Raw genomic sequence first — 27,192 nt, 5'->3', positions numbered from 1 at the left:
GCTTCACAATAGTCTACATTCCCGGCAAGGAGAACATTGTTGCGGACGCACTGTCACGCGCACCGGCTGGGCTTGAGAAAAGTAACAAAGAAGGCAACCTCGAGAAAAATTTCAGTATTCTTTACATTCAGAAAGTCGCCTTTGAAAACTTCATCACCACGTCTTTAAAAGACATTGCTCATGAACAAGATAAAGATCCGATTTGGAGAGACATCAAAAGTAAATGGCATGAAAAGACACACACTCAGATTCGGCATTATTACCTGGTTAGAAACAACATACTCTTCAAACGCTGCACTGTTGATGACAAGCTATGGGTACTTTGCATTCCAGACGATTTTGTTAATAAGCTCATTTGGTACATTCATTTCAGCTACGCACATTTTGGCCCACGAAAATATTATCATATTCTTCGAACGACTTGTTATTTTAACAATATGGAAAAGAGAATTCGAAGAGTCTTGTCTATTTGTAAACTTTGTCAAAAGGCGAAACCATCTACTATCTCCCATAGTGCTCCGCTGTTTCCTATCATTCCTTCTAAATTAAAAGAATTTGCTGCTGTTGATGTCTTGGGACCGCTTGTCAGAACATCTAATGGATTTTCGTACGTTCTAGTCGCTGTTGAACTTACTTCAAAATTTGTTTCTTTCACACCGTTACGTAAAGCCACTGGACGGTCTGTATCCAACGCCTTTGTTAAAAATTTCTTACGTGAAGTTGGACACGTTAGTAAAGTCATTTCAGATAACGGACAACAATTCAGATCTGCTGTTTGGTCACGCATGCTTCGGAATCATAAAATCAAACCTGTTTTTATTTCATTGTACTCACCACATTGTAACCCATCTGAACGGATTATGAAAGAAATCAATAAGCTTTGCAGACTTTATTGTCACAGAAAGCATCAGCATTGGGACAGATATTTACACTTATTTCAAAACGTGCTGAATGAAATGCCTCACGACTCCACTGCTTTACCACCTATTCTTGTACTGAAGAATGAAGAACCACCGAACAGAATCAGAGAGCTTGTACTTTTCCCGAATACACGTAAACTTCGACACAAAGACATAATTGATTTGGCTCTTAAAAATATAAAATCTGCAGCAGACAAAAGGAGAAAACTACACGGTAAAGCAAATGCAAAGAAACTGTATATTGGTCAGAAAGTTCTCATTAAAGCTCATTCATTGTCACATAAGAAGAAACACTTGAGTCACAAATTCTTTCTAGTTTACAATGGACCTTACAGAATCCGACGTATACCACATGATAATTGCGTTGAAGTTGAAACTCTGCGTACTAGGAAGAGTAAAGGTTTACACCACATTTCACATGTAAAACCGTTTATTGAAAGATAATCTGCTTTTTAACTTTGTCTTTGCCATAAAACTCTTAACTTCACATTTCTAGTATGCATTGTCAGACTTAGAATCTGTTAATATGCAACAATATTTGAAGTTAAATATCCAGTCAAGAACCAAGAGAACTTAATTAAACAGAAATTACGAATGCATTGTTATTGTGAACAGACGACACAGTGTTATTGTGTGTGTACATTCTTGCTTGTTAGTTGCATGTTTATGTAACGACTATAAGGCTCACATACTTAGAACATTTACCAGTACTGCTAATGAGATTTTAATGCAACATTTTGGTTTACTTGCAAATACATTATGGATTCAAGGTGCTTTCTGAGAGATACCAGGTGACACAGTGGTTAGTTTATTTGACAGCTACACGACTATATCACGATGCTACTAATGAGTGACAATTTACAATGTTGCTTTTGCGGTGTTTCTGTTTCATATCTGCACAGTTTTTCTGTATTATTCTGGAAAGTAAAACATGTTTTAGTAGTAACTTCTGTGGCATAGCAACAATGAGACAGCCTTTTTCGTGGCACAACAATACGTTACTGTACAGTACTTTCTGGGTAGGGACTCTTGACTTGTGAAAAAGGATGTTGGAAACCAAGAATCGTACTTTAAGAGTTATGAAATGTGTGTAAATGCGTGAATGTATCACAATGCCGGCGAAAATTTTTTGGACAACGTTATATTCATAGAATTTTCTTTCTACAGATTTGCAACGCTAATTCTTGACCTGTGAAATATTTTTATGTGAGACTGTCACTGTAGCGGAAACTGCTGTCGTAAATATTTCCGTAAGAAAGTTAAGTGACCACCAGCACAATATGCGTCGTGGGCACGCAGCTGTGTCAAACACCTGGAGAACAAGCCATTAGGGTGTGCCTTTCCGGAAGCACAGGTAGAAAAAAAAAGAAAAAAGGCAGGCCTTACCCTCGCCATTGACATTCCTGTAGGGAAAATATTGCAAATGCGACACCCTCATTACTTCCATTAACCTTGCTATTGACATTCCTTTGTAGGAAGCACCGCAAATATTACACGCTCATTACCTGAAAACATATGATTACTCGTACGTTGTGCTAATTACTGCAATGCTTATGAATTGATGGGAAATATTCGTATATCTGCACACCTGATTACGACAAGCGTCTTTCTACGAGAGTTGAGAGAATTTCTACTAACTTATGAAATGTCACATGACTATTGAATGATATTTTTATGCTTTGGTTTGCGTAATTGCTTATTTCATTTGATACCTGTTTTCCAGCTGTGTTACAGCATTAGTTTTATAAAATAAACTTAGATGCATTTGCTAATGTGAACACTTTCTGTCAACAGATCTATTAAACGATAATTTTGTAATCCACATTCTTTAAAAAAAGGAGCACTTGGAAAGGAAAGAACAATAAGAAGGGACTAGTAACAGTAACTGGACACATAATTTTCTTTTCAAGTTCATGGTAATATTTTTTTTATAATAAGTTGTTGTGGTGCACCACTTTAATTTACATAGACATTAAGATGTGAATATACACTTCCCTTATCTGAATTGTTGTTTTTACTGTAATATCTTTTCTGCTTGAGCTTTGTCATGTATAGATATAAGATTTTATATTTTTTATATTTTTTATATTTGCTGCTGCTGTTTGCCAGGCATAGTGCTACTGAATTTTAAATTGTGTTAATCTGTTAAGCTAGTTTTACTACTGACTTATTTTTCTTGTTGCTGCACATTGGCTCATATTAGTTGTAATGTTGCATTGCTTGGTAATTTATATTTACTGTAGCTTGCTTTGCAATTTTCCATTTTTTTTTTTTGCATTGCTGTTTGTGTTAATTTGTTATGTGCTGCTGCATTGCCTCGTCCCTTAGTTTAGCATCTGAGCTCAGTAGATTTAAGTTAGCTTAAGAGGAGTAGACTATATAAGAAACAAACTATGATGAATTTATAAGAAATGCATTGAGAAGCTATCAGAAAATGGTCTGACAAAAAAAAAAAAAAAAAAAAAAAAAAAAGGATACTGTACATTGGAGAAAAACTATTGACAGAGGATGTGAACAGAATACAGAAAGCAGGCTTAGATAGGACCTTTTGGGAATAATGATGAACGAAGGGAGATCTCCATGCAAAATACTGCAGTAAAACAAACCCTGTCCTTTCCTTTTGTGTTATCCCACTATGTGTTTGTGTACCCTTGTGTAGTTGTTTTCTTCCTGTCTCTGTGTAGTTTCATAAAATTTTTTCTTCTTTTAATATTAAGCTACATTCACTATGATGAGGAATACTGTTATCCTCAAATATAAGTTGCATTAATAATATGTTATTTTCTTTGTAAAGTTGTTTACAATTCTGTTCTGTTTCAATGTTCATGTGTGAAATTAATGTTTCGAAAACTATTCTCATTATTTTATATATTTACTTGTGTCATAATTCCTGTAACTCTGATGGATGTGTTATTTCGATTCTTTTGTAAAGCCTGTACTACAAATGTTATCTGTATTGTTATGTTCTTTAATGATGTATTTTGTACCTTTGTAATTTTATAATTGTATAGACAATTTTATAATTGTATAGACAACAGTTCTTCAAATTAAGTTACATTTCACTGCACACGTTTCTGTTGGTCATAGTATATGGACAATATGTGAGAAGTAGGGACTGTTAGTGTTTGCACGTGTGTTAAAAATTCAGCAAGGGACTGGATAACAGCATTGCTGGTTCTAAGGACATTTCAAAAAAAACTTTTTGTGAGTGGACAAGTGGTGGTTTATGGACTTGCTATATTCTCTGCAAGACTCTTCGATGGTGACTGTGCTCCTGCACAGTCGGAACAGATGGCTGCTGGCCGTCTCTACATGGACTACAGTGGGTCTGCACCTTCGGTGGCCCACCAATACCATTATTTCTACAAGGACTACAGTGGGTCTGCATCTTTGATGGCCTGCCAATACCATTCTTTCTACAGGGACTACAGTGGGTCTGCATCTTTGATGGCCCACCAATACCGTAATCTCTACAAGGACTACAGTGGGTCTACTCTGTGGTGACCTACCTACCGATATTCTTCCAAACTTCGACTGACTCTGCTGTGGGTTTGCTCCATTGTGGCCCATTACCTGTCAGCATGTCAAGAGTCAGCACTGTCTTTCCGTTGGAAGGACAACACTACTTCTTCAAGACTGTATGGAAATCCACTACTTCTATGTGCAATTTCTTTTACTAATGAGAAACTGTAATTACTATTATGATGAATGATCAGGACTATCTTTATGGACTGTGAGAAAATTTTAGCTTTTGACCGACATTGTATCAATAAGTGTGTGCATTTTATATCTTTGTTACTGTAATTGTGAAAAATTTTTGTCAAATCTGTATTGGCCAGTGCCCAACACCATTTGTAAAAATTTTTTGTGGGGAGCATGGGGGCTATGTAAGTAGGCTGTTTATGTTTTCTTTATGTAAGTAGGCTGTTTAGGTTCTTATATTGGTAACGCCGCCGCCACGTAGCGCTCTCTGTATGAAAATGAAATCACTGGCTGTGCTGTGTGCAGTCTTTGGCTAGTTTGCATTGTTGTCTGCCATTGTAGAGGGGCAGCTGGATGTTAACAGCGCGTAGCGTTGCGCAGTTGGAGGTGAGCCGCCAGCTGTGGTGGATGTGGGGAGAGAGATGGCGGAGGTTTGTAATTTGTCTTGAACTGATATATATATTATGACTTGTGATGATATTAAGGTAAATACATTGTTTGTTCTCTATTAATATCTATCATTTGCTAACTATCCCTACCAGTAGTTAGTGCCTTCAGTAGTTTGAATCTTTTATTTAGCTGGCAGTAGTGGCGCTCGCTGTATTGCAGTAGCTTGAGTAGAGAAGATTTTTGTGAGGTAAGTGATTTGTGAAAGGTATAGGTTAATGTTAGTCAGGGCCATTCTTTTGCAGGGATCTTTGATAGTCAGATTGCGTTGCGCTAAAAATATTTTATGTCAGTTTAAGCACAGTCATGTATAAATTGTTCAAAGGGGAAGTTTCATGCTACGTACAGTCTGCTAACCACCTCAAAGAGTGATTTGCAGAATATGTGCCTATGTGGATGTGGATGCAAACGTTGCCAGATTATAACATGTTTAGTACTGCTGGCAATTATAAACACCAGCAAATTTTCTAAATGCAGCTTAAGTAGGGGTCCCTGGTTCGGAAACGAACGAGCCGGAGGTTGGAAGTGAAAATTATTCTAATATCCGTGACAGTGGAACACGAGTACCACTACTGTTGTTGCTAAGGAAGTAAGGTAGGCAGCTTTCAGAGGTGGTAGTATGGACGAAAACAAGAAAAGAAAGTGTAGCGAACATCGGGTAAAAAATACATACCTGAGGAGCTATGAGCATTTGTTCATCTTTTGTTGTGTGAAACAAATCTCTCATAACTATTGAGGCATGTATTTTACAGCCCATGGTTTAGTATATGTTTCCTCTTGATTTGCTCCAAACTACCACCTCTGAAAGTTGCTTACCCTACAATCTTAGTGACAACAGTACCAGTATATGTGTTCCACTGTCAGAGGTATCAGAACGGTTTTCACTAATTTCGAGCCATTAGTTTCCCATACACGGACCCTTACCTCAGAGACCGAGCGAGGTGGCGCAGTGGTTAGCACACTGGACTCGCATTCGGGAGGACGACGGTTCAATCCCGCGTCCGGCCATCCTGATTTAGGTTTTCCGTGATTTCCCTAGATCACTTCAAGCAAATGCCGGGATGGTTCCTTGGAAAGGGCACGGCCGATTTCCTTCCCCATCCTTCCCTAATCCGAGCTTGTGCTCCGTCTCTAATGACCTCGTTGTCGACGGGACGTTAAACGCTAATCTCCTCCTCCTCCTCCTCCTTACCTCAGATGTAAACATTTATCCTTCTCAATTATCACTGAAAATTTGTACCATCATCACGTAATCAGCTCTATACACTTACATTTATGGGCACTGTCGCCTATAACTTTGACGCTCTGTAGCGTCGTTGGATGACGTTTCTGGACATGGGTTCCCATGTAAAACTGACATACTAAGTCCCCTCTACAACTTCTAGAAGTTTTTAACATGAATTGTGAAACACGCTGTGTAAGCGGAGATTCGTGTAGTTGTGAAACACCCGAGGGATTCGTGTAGTCTCTCTAGACAGGGCTCTTCTCCCTACTGCGGCCAAGGTATTTATTAGGCATGTATCCTTCCACAGCCAGCCAGTACCGCATGGAGGACCCCCTTACTGAGGACATACTGTTGGTCGATGAAAGTAAAGTCTGGCCCTGAAGCCGACTGCAACAACTGTTGAAGGTAGCGTTGAAGCAATTCTCTCTGATGAAGTCTTGATGTTTAGCGAAGCACAGCAACCTGTCAAATCTGAATGTATCTCACATTACGCTCTGCTGTCGCAGTCTTTTCCACTGTGAGTACTGGTTTCGTTAAATTGTAGGGCATTTTCAGATCAATAGCAGTTGCAGAGCAACCACTCAACTTCAATGTGCATGAATCTGTGACACTCTACGCTAAATACTGCACCGTTCCAATCAATTAGACGTAAAGAGTGTTCACTTAATGCTTGCTTTTCACACATTAGGAAACACATGCACAGTAAGTTGCAGCCATTAATCGTTTTTCACATGAAGTAGCTTTCAGATCGTTACAGATATTACTCATTTGTATTCATCACATAAGAATGGTCACTAAGAACTCATTGAATAGTGATCAACGTGTTTCCGCCACAAAAATAACAGTCGAAATATAGACTATAACGAAGTTTCTGAGTTAAATAGATTCTCTTATTTGAATTTAATAGACCGACGGACGATGACACAAATTCCTTAGGGTAAATATTATCTAGGGATGAAAAGAACAAATACACACTGTTAAAACTGAGATTATGGATTTCTTATATTTGGTGTAGATGGTGCTCAAGGTGCTTCGCTGTCCCCAACTACACCGATGCGAAAAAAATCGTAACACCAAAATCTAAATAATGTAGATCAATCAAATTTGGGGAAAACATACGTCTAGGAAACATATTGAGGTGATTAACACTGCAAGATCACAAGTTAATATGCGTGTGAGATACGCCATTGCAAATGTAAAATGCTGGTATACTAATAACTGGTGTAACCACCAGAATGTTGAATGCAAGCATGCAGACGTACATGCATTGTGTTTTACAAATGCCAGATACCAGCTTGTGTGTCATCCTGAAGGGTAGCGGTATTTGATGTGAAAATGATTAATGGCTGCCGCCCACGCTCGTGTGAGTGTCTTTCGTACATTGTGTTTATACATCCGGCATTAAGTGAACACTCCTTATCTCTCATTGATTGGAAGGGAGTAGTATTTAGCATAGAGTGTCACAGACTCACGCATGCTGCAACCAAGTTGTTGCTCCGCAGCTGCTATTGATCTGAATATGCTCTTCACATCGAGTCGGCTTCGTAAGTTACGTGACATTACACATGGACGTACAGGGTGTTTGGGGAGGAAAGGTCAATATTTTACACAGTGATAGTATAAGTAATTCTGAACAAAAGGTGTTATGTAAACATGGGTACGCAAATGGTTCGTTAGGGAGGTAGGGGTACTGTAAGGAATTTTAATTCTGCAAGATTTATGTGCACAACGTGAACGTATACACAATACAACTGGACCGTAACGTGATTTTCTTGAAAACATTGTTACAGAGAAGTACAGTTATGTTACACACTACATAGCGTTTATTTACTTTGCATTTAGTACATAATGCATTACAACATGCATGTTACATGTATTCAGTTCAAAGAGACGTACCGCGTCTTTTACAAACGGCTTTAACATTTGCCTTACAGATGTTGTTCAGTTCACAGAACAGATTCGAATATTCCACCATGAACGTCAATGCCCTTTTGCCCTCTAGCGATAACATGTTGTGTTGCTTGTTCAATTGCCTGTGGTTGGTTCCTAATCAATTCAGCAGCGTCCTTGATGTGACTGAGCAGTTCATCTCGTGTATTTAGCTTCACTTTGTGCACCTCTGATTTCATCCAATCCCATAAACATAAATCTAAAGGTGTAAGATCAGGTGATCTTGGAAGCTAGTTAATAGCACCTCCACGGCCAATCCAGCGATTAGGATAGATGCGGTTGAGATGGTCCCTCACAAGTAAGGTAACATGTGGAGGGGCACCGCCATGCTGAAACTACATTCCAGTTCGCTTGGCTAAACGACCGTCTTCCAATAGTTCCACAAATGAATTTTACAAAAAATGCAGGTACCTCTCTCCCATCAATCGCTGATTGGTAATAAATTGACATATCAAAACGTTACCGACCATGCCGCATCAAACATTTATGGCAAAACGAACTTGGAAATTGCTATCCACTGAAGCATGTGTATTTTCCCGTGACCATCGATGATTATTGCCTGTGTTTATTCCATGTCGTGAGAACTGGGCTTCCTCAGTGAATAGTATGTATGGAAGCAAATGACTATTCTCAGTCTCCCAGTCACAGAATCGAAGTCGTTGGGAAATGACGTCAACGTCTAGATTTTGGACACGCTGTATGTGAAATGGATACAGGTTTTCCGCATGTAATATTTCCCATACACGTGTCTGTGAGACATTCATACGCAAGGACATCCTTCGTATGCTCGTACCGGGACTTCGCTCTACACTTGCGACACTTTCTTCCTGTTCCTACAAAGTTTGTTGACCTGCACGCTCGGACGAAAAATGTCCACTTGGAAGAGAGCCTGTTGCACGCACCCTGCGATCAGGTAATCTTCGAGTCAGAAAGCGCCTGTGGTATTCTTCTCTTGCAGCGGCAGCACTATCGTCGCAGAAGTCATCAACATACACCATATCTGCGTATTCCTCATTAGTGTAGACGTGTGGCATTGTTAGCAGCGCTTGTACGAACACAGTTAACACCATACACTACATAGCTAACCGATCCCTCGCCAGTACATGACACAATGCTGCTTACACCGCGCAACTGCGCAAAAAACGGGTGATTGCACTACGTACGTCACATGAACATAATACGTGATAGGTTGCATAGCGTAAACATGGAATATACCCGTGCATTGTTCGCAAGAAAATTACGTGACGGTCCAGTTGTATTGCGTATACGTTCACATCGTGCACATCAGTTCTGCAGAATTAAAGTTCCTTTCAATACCCGTACTTCACTAAAGAACCATTTGCAGACTTATGTTCAGATAACATTTTTTGTTCAGAATTACTTACACTATTATTGTTTAGAATATTGACCTATCCTCCCCAAAAACCGTGTGCGTGTATTTGTTGTGGAAAAGATCCTGTAGGGTTGGCCGGAAGTGGACGGTGTGCTTGCAGCAGCAAATCGTCCCGAAACACAGTGCAGGGCTTCATCGCAATCACGTCACAACAGGTGTTCATAGTGGCCCACCTTGGAATGCAACGCACGCGTCCGCGCTTCGCAGCATGGACTGCCGCATTTTGGATTGCACCGTGTTAGCGGGCCTCTTGCCTGTAGCTTGTACTAGGGTTCGTTTCAGTATTCTGCTGAACCCGGTACCCCAATTCTGGTGTACGCACAGTCCACTGCCTCCCTGCACGTTCGTCTGTCTGAAAGGCACAATCATTATGATGTGTTTGGTTTCTGCCTCTCGACCTTCTGCACCTCCTTGGCCACAACCTAACACCGTTTCGGCTTATTTGCGACAGGAATACCAGACCGTTCTGCTGCTTACAGTGCTCTACGTCGATCACACAGCCTGAAAAACACAGAGAACACGTGACACGTGGTCAGAGGAACTGTCATTCGTCAGTGCCATCTACCGTGGCAACGATGCGCTCCCGGACACATATTTATTGGGCCTTTTGTTCTCCATTTCCAATCAGGGATCAGTCCCTGCAGTTTTTCGGTTTTATTAATGTCCATCCTGTATTTTTGGTTGATTGTCTTATCTGCCTCCCCTGTTTTGCTGCCTGAGTTACAGTGCTGCTGAATCCACCAATAATAATTCAAAGTAGGTAGTAGGGTTGGCGCGCCGTCGACATCACGGTCATTACAGACGGAGCAAAAGCTCGGATTTCAGAAGGACGGAGAAGGAAATCGGCTGTGAACTTTTCAAAGGAACTATCCCGGAATTTTGCTGGAGTGATTTAGGGAAATCACAGAAAACTTAAAAATGGATGACCGGAACCATATTTAAACCGTCGTCACCCAAGTGTGAGTCCAGCGTGCTGGCCATTGCATCACCTCGCTCGGTTGTAATAATATATGTAATTATATGTAATTTTGTATGCTTTTGGTAGTCATTACAGCCCATATGCGTTTTGTACTGAAATGTGTCACTAGTGCAGTAGCCACTGGTTACGTTGTGCATTATCTACACGTAACTTCTTTACTTTTACATTCGTATAGCTCAATGGACTGTAAAAGCTTTTAACCAGTTGTTGCATGTTTTACGCATAAAACGGTCAGAATTTCACATTTCTTGCTGAATGTCGCGCATAAAGACGGACTGCAGTTGTAATCGTGATAAGTCTTATCACTTTCAGTTTTGAATGTTTTGCTTCTTGCACGCCAGTATCTTTGTGGACACTCATCATCTGGTGGTACTCTAATGACCCAAAAACCAATTATTGATGACAAATACCGTATTTTACGGACTATGAGAAGTCACGAACTATAAGTCGCCCCTTAATTTTTATGCAAGTTTTTAAAAAATAACATTTTTGTCATTAGACTGCAACAACAGTGTAGAAAAGAAAATTCTTAACTTGTAAAACAGAACTGACCTTTAAAATCCCTGAAAATCGTAGTCAGGACTTTCTTCTTCTTCTTCTGCCTCTTCGATGTCAACGTCATCCTCTTCATATGTATGGTGGTCTTAACTGCCATCGAAAGGATTTCTTGTGCCGCAGTTCTTGAAAAATTTAACAATAATGTATTCTCTACTCTAGAGCACGACCGTTTTATCCACTGACACACTTGATTGATTGTAGGTCGTTTTAAAGCTTCCTTCGGGGTGAATTCATGTTGGGTTCCATTTACCGAGACATTAGGAGATTGCTATTGTGAAGTAAGCCCTCCCGGAATAACAGTAATCTCTTTATTCCCCTTTCTCAATAACTCTTTCACTGAATTTTTTAAATTACGACTAAACTGATATAGCGATAGAAGAGAACTCTTCTTCAATGAAGCACCTTTCCTTCTCTCCCGCACTCAGCCAATCCATAATTTCATAACATCCTCGTCCGTCCAACCTGTGTAATGTACTTGAAGAGCAACATCTGGTGGTATTTCAGATGGTTTTGACACTGCTTTGAACTGGAAAACAATGACTTAATTAAGTTTAGTACCGTCAGCACAGAATTAGAGGACAACAGTGTAGTGCGTTTTTCAGAGTCCACTTGATTTTATAGTTACAATTTTAGCACCTTCCAGGGCAACAGTTGTTCTGTTACTCGGCACATCAAATGTCAGTGGAGTTTCGTCCAAATTCGCTTACTGGCTTAATTCTACACTGATCCGCTTTCGGTGTCGAACAATAAAGCAATGGAAAGATAACATTTTATCTTCATACTCTTGTGGCATTTACTGAGATATTTTGATTTTGGTTCGCATGCCATATCCATGACGTTTCATAAACCTGTAGCACCTGGCAACTCCACGTTTAATGTCAATTACTAGCTTACGAGCGTGTATTTGAATCATTTTTGTATTAATTCCAGTGCCATTTTGATGGTGTCCACGAATTCATTTAATACACATCTTCCAGTTTTCATCACTTTGCATGCAGGCCTCTATTTGCACGTTTAGTCTTCCTCACGTTTTTTCAGTTCTTCTTTACCATCCCGCCAATCGCTAAAGGTCTTTTCTGTTGGGGGAGAACCGAAATACCGCTCAGCTGCTCTGTTTCCATGTCCTTCTGCATGTGTTATTACTTACAGTTTATAGCCCACGTCATGTGAAAACTTTTTATTTTTTCCAGAATGAGATTTTCACTTTGTAGCGGAGTGTGCGCTGATATGGAACTTCCTGGCAGATTAAAACTGTGTGCCGCACAGAGACTCGAAATCGGGGCCTTTGCCTTTCGCGGGCAAGTGCAGGTCCCGAGTTCGAGTCTCGGTCCGGCACACAGTTTTAATGTGCCAGGACGTTTTTATTTGTTATTTTTTCATTACGAAACTAGCTACTGACAAAAATATTGTACGGTTAAGAAAAACACAGATCACTTTCAGTGCAGCTTCACTGGTACCGTAGACTGCAATGACACATCACAGGCTAGAAAGTGATCTAGGTTGGTAATGGTAATCGCATGGGAGACTGTTAGCAAGCTTGCTGAACCCCCTCAAATCATTTTCGGCGCCTCGGTGCACTGCTGCTGCCAGTTGATTCCAATGTTGCCAGATAGAGACAGGTTTCCCGCGGCAACGAGTACGTGAGTACTTTTAAGACTGGCTCGAATTTTAAATTAAACACTGGACATTTTTATATAAATTCCAAGTATAAGATGCACCAGTATTTTTGAGGCAATTTTTCGACAAATTGTACAATAGACGAGTTTTTCCTTGCCGCCCTTCAGAAACTGTCAATCTATCTAAAATTAGGGGTAAGATAGCTTTTCAAAGCAAAGGGAAGCGTTTCGATTGTAGGCCGCTATCGAATGTAGGGGTACGGACAATCTGCGTTAAACTTACCGTTTCATGCGTCTTTTATGGAGGTTTTAGATGCCACGCTAATATCGGATTTGAGTTTTGAGGAGCCGTTTTTACACGTTTCATCCTATCCGCCTGGTGCCTTTATTGCAACCATAAAACGTGACGGTGCGCTGCAGACGAATAATGAAACGATAGACAGCCAATCGTGAAAGGTGCCACGCAGGACAGATTCTAGGGGAGTCCACTACGAGCATCAACGCTCCAAGAGCTTCCAAAGAGTAGTGCCGCTAGCAAGACTCCAACAAAGGGCTACCCTACCGACGAAGATTGATAAATTGCTCATCTATTGGGCACGCATTTTAGTTTTCTCTCTCTTTTTTAAATTCGTGTGCCACAACAGCAACCATACAGACATACATAAAGAAAATACACCCTTAAGTTCTGTAACCTAGAAAACTCTAGGAGCTATCAAGAGTATTTACGCGTAGGACAATAATTAAGGAGATTTTCCAGAGTGTTTAGAGTCACAGGCACATTGACATATTGCACATGCATTCTCACCCCCCTTAGACAGTGCCTGTAGTCAACATAATCCTCTGTTTTAGCAGATAGATATGTCGTGGATAATGTTGGTTTAGTTTGCATATAAAGAATCATTTTCCTTCGTAAAGTACCAGGTTGTCATGACTTTATGCCGCACTTTCTGTTTGCATTCAAATTTGCGTATGGATACTGGGAATCAGGTACTCTTTTCTGATAACACTAATTTTTATCTTCACGTAGGTAATAAGTACAATGCCAGGAAAACTGCAACATCCTCAGGAACTATGTCATTTTATTTATAACTGATGAGACAGGTGGTCGGAATATGTAATAATAAATTTACACAAAATGGAACACACAGCCGGCCGGGGTGGCCGAGCGGTTCTAGCCGCTACAGTCCGGAACCGCGCGACCGCTACGGTCGCAGGTTCGTATCCTGCCTCGGGCATGGATATTTGTGATGTCCTTAGGTTAGTTAGGTTTAAGTAGTTCTAAGTTCTAGGAGACTTGTGACTTCAGAAGTTAAGTCCCACAGTGCTCAGAGCCATTTGAACCATTTGAGCCATTTAGAACACACATGTCACAGTAAAGGCCGTCCAAACAATGACATCAATACACAGTGTACCACCCCCACCCCCTCCTCTTTTGTCAACGCAGGCATGTATTCTCACATCCAAATGATCATAAATGTGCCGAAAGACATCCTGCGATAAACTGCCCCAAAACTCGTGCCCTTTTGTTACAGCAATTCGGCAATGATTCTTGCAGGCTCTAGAGAACGAATAAGCTCCCACTCTGTGGTATCCCGTACGTGTTCAGTTGGCAAGAAATGTGATAACCTTGCTAAGCCATGGTATTGGTTATACAGCACAAAGAACCGGTTCTTCCTCTAGAAGAAACTGGAGTAGCATGGGGATAACACTCTGTGCACTGGTTACTTTAAGCTGCAGAAATACCAACTGTGAACGCGATTTGTAACCGATGGCTCCCCGAGCCCACACCATGAAGCCCTAGATGCGACCTTTGTGTCGTCGGCGAATGTGCTCTGGAATAGGTAGCCCACTGGGTCTGTGATGTGCTGGTATATGTCCATCACTCACAAACAGAACCTATTCTCACCACTCACAACAGAGCGCCGTCCCGCTTTCCAGTCGACTCTTTCACGACACCAGAGCAGCCTCCGTACTTGACAGATTCATGGTGGCAATAGTAGCGTTGCCAGAGTCACACGTGATCTTAGTCCTGCTGCAAGCTGTGGTGCCCATTGGTCTTTGGTGACACAGCAGACGTTACATGTACCCGGACATAGCCTTTGAATGGTTTTCAGTTGCCACCTCTGTTCGCACAGTGCGTCAAACTTGTCCAGCGTCTGTATTACGCGGACGTCCAGTATCACTTTCCAGTCGACTCTTTCACGACACCAGAGAAGCCTCCGTACTTGACAGTTTCATGGTGGCAATAGTAGCGTTGCCAGAGTCACACGTGGTCTTAGTCCTGCTGCAAGCTGTGGTGCCCATTGGTCTTTGGTGACACAGCAGACGTTACATGTACCCGGACATAGCCTTTGAATGGTTTTCAGTTGCCACCTCTGTTCGCACAGTGCGTCAAACTTGTCCAGCGTCTGTATTACGCGGACGTCCAGTATCTCGACTACTGGTTTGGGGATGTTCCACAGACTACTCCTGGAAGCAGCGACACTCTAGCGATACACTGTGCCCAATATGTGTAGCAATCCGTCGATACATCCATCCACCCTCCTTTAGCCTAACGGTATGATCCTGTTGAAATGGCTGAAATTCTTCAACTGGATTACGTTGTGTCTAGAAAAGACAGCCTAGACACAATGAAAGGAAGTCGAAAGGCACGCGCTAAGCTAAAGCAGGATGGCGTGAGGTCTGAAACAGGATACGTAATGAATGCTATAAAGAAAAGTACGGAGCTTCTGGAATACTTAACTTTAATCCATCCTTTTGGTACATCTGGAGATTGTGGCGATACAAGTGAGACTCTTTAGATACATACAATGTTACTAATGGCGCCTTGCTGGGTCGTAGCCATTGACTTAGCTGAAGGCTATTCTAACTATTTGCTCGGCAAAGGAGCGAGGCTTCGTCAGTGTAGTCGCTAGCTACGTCGTCCGTACAACTGGGGCGAGTGCTAGTCCGTATCTCGAGACCTGCCTTGTGGTGGCGCTTGGTCTGCGATCACACAGTGGCGACACATGGGGTCCGACATGTAGTAATGGACCGCGGCCGATTTAAAACTACCACCTAGCAAGTGTGGTGTCTGGCGGTGACACCACAGATTACATACTCGTCGTTGGGACATGGTTGTTCCTTTGAATGGATGTTGTAAACAGTGTTCACCTGTTGCAAACCGTGTTCAGCTATAACTCAGCACAATTACTGCCTGCAGAGTCGAGACAGAGAGCCTCCTTGAACGCCATGTGATAGCCAATGACAGCGGCAAACGAACCACTAACATCATAACCGCGCGGCACGCATATATTATTCCCTTGTGCCACTAAACACAGTCCTAGAAGGTGTATGCTGATACTACACGTACGAGGGTGGTTTGATATGTCGTAAAATGCAAGAAAACGTTTGTTCCGTAAGCAACTCGCCTCAGTTCTCGACATAGTCTGCTTTGAAGGATACACACTTCGTCCACCGATCCTCCAGCTACTGTCAAACTCTGCAAAATACTCTTTGACTGCAACAATCAGTTCTTCATTTTGTGAAAATTTTTTCCCAGCAAGCCAAAGCTTCAAGTTAAAGAACAGGAAGACGTCACTGAGGACTTGGTCTGGAGAACAGAACGGGCGAGGAACCGATTCAAAGCCCAGTTCATGAACTTCGGCCATTTTTACCTCTGATGTGTTTGTTGGTGCATTGTCCTATTGAAAGAGCAGTTTTTTGCATGCCAACCTTGGTCTTTTTTCAGCTAGCGCAAGTTTTAAACGATCCAACAACGAAGAAAATAGCACCCGGTTATGAGTGTGCCTTTTTCCAAGTGATTTTGTCGGGGTTATTCCTTGGGAGTCCCAAAGAAACAGTGGCTATCACCTTAAGAGCTGACGAAGAGGTCTCTAGCTTCTTCCGTGGACTTTAACCAGCCTTTATACATTGTTCTGACTACCGTTTTGACTCTGGTGTGTAAGATGGATCCATGTTTCATCAACAGTCACAAGTCGGAGCAAAATTTTTTGCAGACTGCGACTAAACACCACCAGACATTTCGCTGAAATGTTGCGTGGGATGCGCTTTTGGTCGACTGTAATCAGTCGCAGCACCCAACTCGCCAACAGCTTGTTCATAGTCATTTCTCTATGTGGGATATTATGACTTGCCCAACTGAGATGTCTACAATCTCTGAAATCTGACAAATTTTTCTTCGACGGTGTTGCTTTACCGTATCATGGATTTTTTGAGTGCTTTTCTTTGTGGAGATCTCAACTTGACGGCCAGAGAGCGGTTTGTCTTCTGTGTTTGTCCAACCAGGTTTAAGCTTACCAACCGTGAGTCAGCAACGAAAATGTTCCATTACTTTACGAGAAGTTACTTATCAAACCACCCTCGTAATTAAGAAGACATAGTTAAAAAACTGCCATTGATGAATTGTGTCATTGTGGAGGAATTAAAGATTAATTAAATGTTGTACAGCAGCGAAGCTATACTAAAAATGAGCGCCTCTTCACGAGGTTTAAAATGCTGCTTCTCAATACCCTCCATCCGCAACGATGTGAAAGATTTCTTTGTGTTTCGCCACTGACCTTACACTACATGCTCGACTTGACGTTTGAAGTTTTGTCAATGTTGGATGAAAAGAAATAAAGACGAAACAAAGCACCATATTTACATGATTGTACAAAACATTCCGCCATCTGATGATCAGCAGCTAATAATGAAAATCATCATCCTGAAAGCATATTTAAAAATATTTTATCCAAAATGTACCTCCTGTCAAGTAGCCGAAGACTGCAGCCATCGTCATTGTCATAACCCTTAAATTATCAACTAATCTCATGATTACAGAAAATTACCACGTCATATGGACTTCACGAGAAATAAATAATAAAGTCAAAACCACACGTATCAGAAAAGGAACGAATAATTAGAAATATTTAAAAAATAGCGTAACACATGTATCATAACGTTTAACAAAAGAAATATTCTCATCTGATTCAAAATAATAAATAAAATGTATTCACCCTGAAAAAGTACACAAGTTAATTCTGTGGACTTCATAATTACCTGATATGAAACACATGTATTTTTATTAGTTGCAGCAAGCGTTAAATGCATCACTCGCTTCTTTCCTTCCTGACCATGCAATCGTAGAGCACGAGGTGTAGAACACAGTATCGTATTCAAATACACTATCTGAGCAAGGCACTGCTCGCTCGGCGATCAGTGCGCCACCGTACGCGTAATGTTTCAACTTAAGCCAGTTACGTGCAATTCCGCATACGCTCTCACTGATTGGGAACTAACTCAGGTCTCACATGGTTGCTCCTTGTTATGCGAGATGCAGAACTGTGATTCTACTGATGTTATGCACGTATGGAATAACAGACAACTTTGGTGCCGCGTATTGAATCTTAAGCGTTCACCAGGATGCGCTGTCTCGTTGTAATGCAGATGAGTTGCAGGACTCAGCTACACTGTGAACGCCGGCCGGTGTGACCGATCGGTTCTAGGGGCTACAGCCTGGAACCGGTCGATAGCTACGGTCGCAGGTTCGAATCCTGCCACGGGCATTGATGTGTGTGATGTCCTTAGGTTAGTTAGGTTTAAGTAGTTCTAAGTTCTAGGGGACTTATGACCTCAGCAGTTGAGTCCCATAGTACTCAGAGTCATTTGATCAATTTTTAAAGTAGTTCTAGGTTATAGGGGAGTAATGACCTCAGCAGTTAAGTCCATAGTGCTCAGAGCCATTTGAACCATTTTTGAAGATGTGAACGGTGTCTGATGATAATGTACGTACTCTCAGTAAAGAAGTAGACACGGAAAGCTTTTAGTGTCGTATACACTTACTTGAATATGTTAAAGAGTACCTTATACGCTCAAAATGTCCATCTTCCACCGCAATCCTTCGACTACAATGACTTAGAACAAAGCGACATACTAACTGTATTCTAATACAATAGCTACGGAGGGCTGCTCAATTTTCTCGTTTAGGTTTACCAATATTTGTGACTTTTTGGCGTACAATTGGTTCTTGACAGTACCATAAAAGCAGAAGTCTAAAATGGTTAAATCTTGTGATCGAGATGGAAAATCTACAGCACTGTGTCTTCATCCTATCCATCCCGCAGGGAATTTGCGGATGAGAAATTCTCTCACATCAAATTGAAAGTGAGGTGACGTCCTGTACTGTTGAAAGCTATGACCTTATATCTCAGGAATGTCGATAAAACCTGGAGCTATCACGTGCAACATTGCTAAGTAAGGGTCACCAGACACAGTACCACAAAATACGTATGCCCCGATTTATACTTGTACCTTTGGTTGTTTTTACAGGTACTGAAATTTTATGTTACGTAAGGAGTTACTTTCAGGACTGGATGACAAATTTTTATGTTATGTCATGCTGACATTGTCACCTAATAAAAATACAGCTGTTTATCTTATCAGAGAATAAGAAGCCCATTATCTCATTTCTGTATATATCCAGGCCTAATTCGTGTTATTTCATATTTTAAATCAGGCGAAAATCATTTTGCTTGTGAATCTGTATGTCACTTGTCTTATGCTCAGATTGTTTATACACCTATGCCTCTGTTCCAGTTCTGAAAGCCGTAATTATCAATTCCTTAAGCGTTTCTCACCAAGTCCATACGACGTACGTAAGTTTCAGTTACCATGAGATGAGTAAATAACTCAAAATGTGAGACAGTCTGATGAACGCTACAGACTTCAGCTGCATAATAGTATTGTAAACGCTCAGATTATTTATACACCTATGCCTCTGTTCCAGTTCTGAAAGCCGTAATTATGAATTCCTTAAGCGTTTCTCACCAAGTCCATACGACGTACGTAAGTTTCAGTTACCATGAGATGAGTAAATAACTCAAAATGTGAGACAGTCTGATGAACGCTACAGACTTCAGCTGCATAATAGTATTGTAAACAGTATTGTATATTTTTCATATAAATCTTTTATGTACACGTTTTGTGATGATTTCTGTTATGTCCATTATAATTATCCGGGCAGTTATGCCGTGGTCGGTTGATGAATTCTGAGGTGATTCCCAACGTTTCGTCTCCGACTGCGGGAGACATCTTCAAGGGGGTCCGTAGCTTGATGGAAGGTCCAACACACACATTGTATGTATGTTTGTCAGTAGCGAGCCTAGCTACTTCGGAATTCGGGTTTCCTATCGTAAATTCACATCCACACTGACAGTACTGAAGTTTCATGGCAATATGTTACTGGTGCAAATTCTGCTTGGCGCGATATTTGTATGTTTCCATACCTTCTGATTCACTTATTAACTGTTACTTATATGTTAAATATCTCTTATGTACCATGCATTCGAAGACCTTTGACTGACCGAAATCCATTATAAATAAGCTGCCGCAAAATTGTTATGATCATGACATTCACTTCAGTGGTTCATCATACATCATACCCACTATCAGGAAGTACCCTTTTTATGGGACACATCACATCGAGCACAAACATCAGTGTTTATTTTCTGCAACTTTTGAACATATCTAAGAGGACAATAGGATGACTGGTTTCAGACTAGATAAACATCTTCAGGTCTGTAAAATCATAAATTAAAATATATCAGGCATAGTTACCTTGTATAAAATTTGTTTTCAACTATTATGACATCTTCATAGTTAACCTTGAAAGGTGGCTACACTGAGCCACAGCGCCAGAGAATTTTGTTTCGCCGCCTCCACTGGCAGTGATTATTGAGAAGTAGCGGAGGGCAGTGCTTGTTGAGAACTCGTAGTAGTGAGTGCTTGCTGAGATGTAGTGAAGAGTTCTTGTCTAGAGGTCGTAGTAGGGAGTTCTTGTTGAGATGTGGTAGTAGCGAGTCGGTGTGGAGATATTGTAATGTTTAGAGTGCTTTTCATCAATATAAATGAAGGTAACAAACTACTTTTCTTTTTTTCTCATTATTTCAATGATCTGAATAATGCGTCATTACAGGTTCAGTCAACAAAGCATCTGGCTTGTGTTCTTGTATTAGAGTGTAATTCTGGTTTTCTTGCGCAATTATGGTATTTCTAATTTTTTTTATCACGTCAGTATAAATAGTATTTGAAATTTCTTGTCATATTGAAGAAGAACGTTGAGTCATACTTCCACACACAGAACAGTTATACTTGTGCATTGGTTTCGTAGGTTTTAAAGTTGCTGGGGACTTAATTAATTAATTGTGTTAACGAAAATTTTCATTTCATTCTTTGTTGTTGTTCTATGCAGTCAGATTGCGTAATAATACTAGTCAGGGCCAACCGTTTACGAGACACAGCGTAATCGGACATACAGCTACCAAAAATAAAAATGATTTTCAAATTTAATAAATAAGCCCCCATGCACGTGGCGACCGCTGCTTCGGATCGTCCCTTGGAATTCTTCTGATTTGAAAAATAGTAGACAGTAGTATTGTTGTAGTAATTTGTAGTTTAGTAATTGTAGTCTATATTGCATGTGTAGATTTGGTAATTGTCATTCTTCTAATCGTATTTCAGAATTTAATTTTATTGTCTTGTATACGCGTTTGACAATTTAGAGCAATTATTTCAATTGTTCGATTAATCGTGTTTGAGGGAAACATTTCGCGTAAATGGTATTGTTGGAGATAAAGAGTCATTGTGTGTAATTTTCGTAGAGTGACGAGTTTTGTATGTTTTGTAAATGATTACGCGATCGATGAAAAAGGCAAAAATGATGGATAGTGAGAATGACGAAATTGTTAACATGGCGAACTCTCCAACAGAGGAAAACAGTATCATGAATAATGAAGTGGAAAACATTTTAATAAGTCGGGAAGATAGTCCGGAACCATTTCAAAATTTTTCTCAATCAGAAAATTCACAGAATACGAGATTAACGATAGAAGATTCTGGAATAGTATCGAACACAGATAGCTTTACAGCTATGACGAAGGAAACTGGTTTTGCGGGAAATGTTAGGGGTGAAAAGAATTTCGAACAAGTTAATATGGAGCAGCTGATGAGTGCAACATTAAATTTGGGATCTCGGTTAGACTCACAAATGGAAACACGGTTAAGCTCACTGGGATCACAAATAGGAACAATTAAAACAGAGATGAAAACAATGGAAACACGGTTAGATTCACGAATAGGGACATGTTTCAAAAACATGAAAGATGAACTAAGGAAAGAAATCAGAGAAGAAGTACAACTGATTTTGAATGCTCACAATAATAGATTAATTGCAGTAGAGATTAGACAAAGGGAACAGGATAGAGAACAGGAAGAAAGAGATCGCGTGATAGTACAGAAATTTTCAGAATTAAATTTACAACGTGCAAAAGATAAGGAAGAAATATTTGAGAGAATCGAGGAATCCGTACCAAATGACAGATTAAATAATCTAACACAACAATATGAACAGCTAACTACCAAATGTGTTAATACTGAAACCCGAGTCACGACACTTACGGAAGACGTAAATAAACAGAAAGAACAAATAGGTGATTTATCGGAAAGAGTTGAGGAGATTTCAGATAAATTGACAAGTCTTAGTTTAAATGGGGACAGAGATTCAGATGATACAGCGCCATTGCCATTTGCAGAAACCGAAGAGTACCAGAACATAAATAAGCATGTTGAAAATCAGGGAAAATTTAATTAACGCGTTAAAAGGGAAGTTGAGGCATTACGAAAGCAAGTCAAGCAAATTGAAGGCGAAATCGTAGGAAAAGATAGCAGAAGAAATTTAGAATCACAGATAACAGAGGGCTTTGAAGAAAATAATTTGTTTTATTTACGGGATGCAACAAGAGAGCGCCAGCCGCGTGAATTTAACAATAATCGTCATTGTGACTGGGACAGACGCGGTAGGTCTTTGTCGCCACGAGGCGAAATCTTTTGACTATAAACACTTTTTGACTGTTCGGAAATTTAAGATCTTCCGCAATTCTAAGAATGACATACATCCATGTTCATGGTTAGATCAATTTATGTACGCACTCCCACCAAATTGGCCACTAAGTCACAAACTGGAATTTATGTGTGGATATTTAGAAAACGAACCGGCGACGCGGATGCGTGCACTCATTAGAGATTGTGATAATCTAAATGATTTTTATCATGCATTTCTATCGGCATATTGGTCCGAAAACACGCAAGACAGAGTCAAACATAGTCTGATTATGCAGCGTAATTTTAAACAGTCTGAGTTCCGCACGCCGGCAGAATACTTTGAAGACATGATTCGAAAGAATCAGTTCCTGTCCAACCCTTATAGCCCGATTGAATTAATTCTTATTTGTTTAACTAAGCTGCCACAATCCATAAGACAAATTGCTTTAGCCGGAAGATGTAAAGACGACATTGAGACTTTTAAGACTTTGTTGCTAGAACTTGAGTATGACAACGACGACGGGACTTCTTGTAACTTTTTCAGTAACAGTATTTACAATAGATTTTCAGAGAAAAGAGATAGTGATCGGAATGGGCGTTATATGGGTAACTTTGAGAATGACAGACGTAACAAACAGGACAATAGATACCAGCCTTATGACAATAACAGACGTTCTAACAGAAATTACACAGACAATTATAATAACGGTAATTCGTACCGGAATGATCAATCATACGGAAACAGTAATCGCTATCATCAAGACAGAAATTATTCATACAGTAATAGAAATTCTTACTACAGAAATAACCAGGGTAGTAGATACAACAATAATTTCAGAAGTGACAGTCGAAATTACACAAGAAGTAGTCATGCAGACAAACAGGAAAATAGAAATTTTAATAACAGACACAACCAAGAATTTACATCTAACAGACAGGAGGGACCTAATTGGCATCCTCCACGTGACAGAACTTCAGAGAGACAAGTGCAAATCGTAGAAATTGATCCGCGAAATGACGCGAATAATCAAAGACGTGACGCAAACAATCGACAATGACTTGCAGCCTCGGCTTCTGGCAGCAATATAGACGGTTCAGAAAGTAATGATACTACGACTTTACACTACATACGCCTGGAAGACATGAGAGACATTTTGCTAGACGAAAAGGAAAATAATGTAGACGCATTTTTACATCCTGTTATTGAAGTATGTGTGGGTAAGAATAAGTTCACTGCAGTTTTAGATTCTGGGAGCCCATTGAACGTCATTAGTGAATCAGTTTTTCGTATATGTGTAAGAACTATTGCCTGTCCTGTGTTACCTGTTTCTAAAACTACAATTCGAGGCGCTATTTCTGGAAAAAGTGTGGAAGTTAAACAACAGACCAACTTAAATTTCATTTGTCAAGGATACCAATTTTCTGCTAATTTTATTATTGTTCCATTACTCAGTACACAAATTATATTAGGTATGGAGTTTCTTAACGCACATAAGGCAATTTTGAACTTCAAAGAAGGAAGTGTAAATTTGACGGTTGCCGGAATGCCGAAATGTTTGAAATTTTTCGAGTGTTTAACAAGATCTGAATCAGATACAAAATGTTTAAGGTTTCTTACTTCTGATGTTTTCGTTGAGCATCATGACGACGATGTGTTTATTCATGACAATGACAATAGATACAGAGACGCGATGGATGATATAATTAATAGCGAAGAATTAATTAATGAAAAGGTTAAGAAAGTTGAAGTGCCAGATGACGTTGCAAGAGAAGAACTGCACCACATTTTGACTTCACATGCTACAGTGTTTAGTCATCACACAGGAACTATACAAGGCTCATAATATTTATTTAAAGTAAAAGAACACACACCATTTCGCGGGAAAACGTACGCTATTCCTTTGGCTTACAGAGATAAGGTTAAGAGTGAACTTCAATACTTGATAGATCAAGGCATTATTGAGCCAGCAGTCAGTCTTTATACCAGCCCATTACACGTTGTTCTTAAAAAGGATGTGTCAATTCGTTTGGTTCTGGATTCCTGACAGATAAATAATATCATCATTCCTGAAACTGACCGCCCACAAAATTTAGATGAACTTCTTCAACATTTCCATGGAATTAAAGTTTTATCCACGATTGATATGCGCCCAAGTTTTTGGCAAATAGAACTCCAGCCTGATTGTAGAAAATATACTGCCTTTTTAGCCTTTGATAACTGTTACCAGTTTCGGAAATTACCTTTTGGACTTACTGTATCTTCAGCAGCATTCATTCGTAGCTTAAACGAAATTTTACCTGTTTATCTTCGTGACAATATTACTTCATATGTTGGCGATTTTCTTATTGCTAAACGTTCTTGGAGTGAGCACAACAAAATTTTGGATTCATTATTACGTATTTTTGCAAGAGTTGGCATTACAGTGAACTTGGAAAAATCTGAATTTGGACGTTCACAGGTGAAATTTCTTGGTCACAGTATTTCTACAGAAGGTATTCTTCCTGATCCAGAAAAATTAGACGCTATTCGTAATTATGCTGTTCCTACCACAAAGCGTGAGGTTCGTAGTTTCCTTGGTGTCTGTAATTTTCTTAGACGCTTTGTTAAATTGGAAGATTTGGCCACACCTCGTTTATGTGAACTATCCGGAAAGAATTCTAATTGGCGTTGGGATGAGGAAGCTCAATCAGAATTTGAACAACTTCGTGATGCTTTTGTTGCTGCTCCACTTCTTTCACATCCGGATTTATCTAAAGATTTTTGTTTGGCGACGGACTCATCATACAAAGGCCTAGGTGCACATTTATTTCAAGAGATAGAAGAAAACGGCGTTGTAGTACAGAAAACTATTGCATTTGGAAGTCGTGTTCTCTCTAAATCAGAAAAGAATTATTCGATTACGGAACTTGAAGCTTTGGCTGTTGTATGGGCTTTCACAAAATTTCGCATATTTTTGTATGGCAGACATACTAAGGTTTACACCGATCATCGAGCTCTGGAATTTCCTATGTCGACAAAATTAACTCATGGCAGATTGTCACGATGGGCGTTGTACCTACAGGAATTTGATTTTAGTATTGTTTACATACAGGGTTCTTCAAATATTGTTGCTGATGCTTTATCACGTGCACCTATGGGTTTGAAACAAAGTGCTGAAGAGGACTGCAAGGAAAACAATTATTGTTTGATGTATATTCAAGGTGTTGCGTTTGAGAACTTTATTTCGTCTTCGCTCCAGGACATCGCTAAGGAGCAAAATATGGATCCAATCTGGAAGGACATTAAGGAGAAGTGGTGGAGAAAGGAAAGCGTAGCGATTAGACAGCATTATTTAGTTCCCAATGACATTCTTTTTAAACGAAAATCGGTCGACAACTCTGTTTGGTTAGTTTGTATTCCTGATGACTTGGTTAATAAGCTGATTTGGTATACGCATTTCAGTTATGCACACTTTGGTCCCAGAAAATGCTTTCATAAATTACGGGAAAATTGCTACTTCAGTATTATGGAAAAACGTATTCGATCTGTTCTTGCCAAATGCAAATTATGTCAAAAGGCTAGGCCGCCAACAATTTCTCACAGAGCACCGTTGTTTCCTATCATTCCAGCAAAATTAGAGGACATGGCTGCAGTCGATTTGTTCAGTCCAGTGGTTCGTTCTACGAATGGTTTTGCGTACATTTTCGTAGCAGTGGAGTTGACATCAAAATATGTGTGTTTTACACCGTTAAGCAAAGCAACAGCTCGTTCAGTATCTAATGCTTTCATTAACCATTTTCTTAAAGAAATTGGTCATGTTGATAAGGTTATATCAGATAATGGATCACAGTTTCGTTCTAAAATTTGGCTTCGTACTCTACGGCGTCGTAAAATTAAACCAATTTTCATTTCACTTTTTCACTCTCAATCTAACGCTTCAGAGAGATGGATGAAGGAAATCAATAAATTGTGTCGTCTTTATTGTCATCAGAATCACAGAACGTGGGATCAGTATCTTCATAATTTTCAAAACATTCTGAATGAACTTCCTAATGACTCAACTTCTTTACCGCCTATACTGATATTAAAAAACAAAGCACCGACAAACCGCATATCTGAAATCGTTCCTTTTCCGCCTTCACGGACACTGCGGCATTCTGAAGTTGTCTACCTGGCTGTACAAAATATTGCACCTGTGGCTGCTAGAAGAGAGAAATCAGCTAAGCGTCCTGGTCGTTTAAAAATCTTGTCAGTTGGTCAAAAGGTGTTAATTAAGTCTCATCGTTTGTCTCACAAAGGAAAAGGCTTGTGTCGCAAATTTTTTCTGCTTTATAACGGTCCATATAGAATTCGCAAAATTATTCATGATAACACTGTTGAAGTAGAAACTCTTAAATCACGACGCTCTAAGGGAATACATCATATATCAAACGTTAAAATTTTTGTGGAATGACATACTTTCGAGAAACCAACAGTTTACGTAAACATGCAGAGAATACAAGGATACCGCGCTGTGTTTTGGCGGCGGCATATACTCAAAGCAACAGTCAAGTCTGCGCGCCGC

The sequence above is a fragment of the Schistocerca piceifrons genome, chromosome 1, assembly GCF_021461385.2.
Source record: "Schistocerca piceifrons isolate TAMUIC-IGC-003096 chromosome 1, iqSchPice1.1, whole genome shotgun sequence".
Taxonomy (NCBI): Eukaryota; Metazoa; Arthropoda; class Insecta; order Orthoptera; family Acrididae; genus Schistocerca; species Schistocerca piceifrons.
This window is presented reverse-complemented; position numbering follows the sequence as displayed.